A 1,403-nucleotide genomic window follows, 5' to 3' on the forward strand; every position below is an offset into this window, starting at 1 on the left:
AACACTCTTCCTGAAAGAAAGAAAGCCAAAGAAAACAATAAGAAATACAAACCTCAACTATAAACGTTTTAATATATAGAAGAATCTCTACTGTCTTCAGTTGAAACTGTAATCTCTACCCCCTGACTTGATCTCCGGTGTAAATCCTATACTATATCACCTGACCAGCAACACTATGTCACCATACCAGCAACACTATATCACCCGACCAGCAACACTATATCACCATACCAGCAACACTATGTCACCATACCAGCAACACTATACCACCATACCAGCAACACTATGTCACCATACCAGCAACACTATACCACCATACCAGCAACACTATGTCACCATACCAGCAACACTATACCACCATACCAGCAACACTATACCACCATACCAGCAACACTATACCACCATACCAGCAACACTATACCACCATACCAGCAACACTATGTCACCATACCAGCCCAGCAACACTATATCACCATACCAGCCCAGCAACACTATATCACCATACCAGCAACACTATATCACCCGACCAGCAACACTATGTCACCATACCAGCAACACTATATCACCATACCAGCAACACTATATCACCATACCAGCAACACTATATCACCATACCAGCAACACTATATCACCATACCCGCCCAGCAACACTATATCACCATACCAGCAACACTATGTCACCATACCAGCCCAGCAACACTATATCACCATACCAGCAACACTATATCACCATACCAGCCCAGCAACACTATGTCACCATACCAGCAACACTATATCACCATACCAGCCCAGTAACACTATATCACCATACCAGCAACACTATGTCACCAACCAGCAACACTATGTCACCATACCAGCAACACTATATTACCATACCAGCCCAGCAACACTATATTACCATATCCGCCCAGCAACACTCTTCCTGAAAGAAAGAAAGCCAAAGAAAACAATAAGAAATACAAACCTCAACTATAAATGTTTTAATATATAGAAGAATCTCTACTGTCTTCAGTTGAAACTGTAATCTACCCCTATCTCCCCCTGACTATATCACCTCCTATGTCACCATACCAGCAAATCCTATACTATATCACCATACCAGCAACACTATGTCACCATACCAGCAACACTATATCACCATACCAGCAACACTATATCACCATACCAGCAACACTATGTCACCATACCAGCCCAGCAACACTATATCACCATACCAGCCCAGCAACACTATATCACCATACCAGCAACACTATGTCACCATACCAGCAACACTATATCACCATACCAGCAACACTATGTCACCATACCAGCCCAGCAACACTATGTCACCATACCAGCAACACTATGTCACCATACCAGCCCAGCAACACTATGTCACCATACCAGCCCAGCAACACTATATC

Source organism: Oncorhynchus nerka, linkage group LG8 (assembly GCF_034236695.1).
Source record: "Oncorhynchus nerka isolate Pitt River linkage group LG8, Oner_Uvic_2.0, whole genome shotgun sequence".
In the NCBI taxonomy this organism is placed as follows: Eukaryota; Metazoa; Chordata; class Actinopteri; order Salmoniformes; family Salmonidae; genus Oncorhynchus; species Oncorhynchus nerka.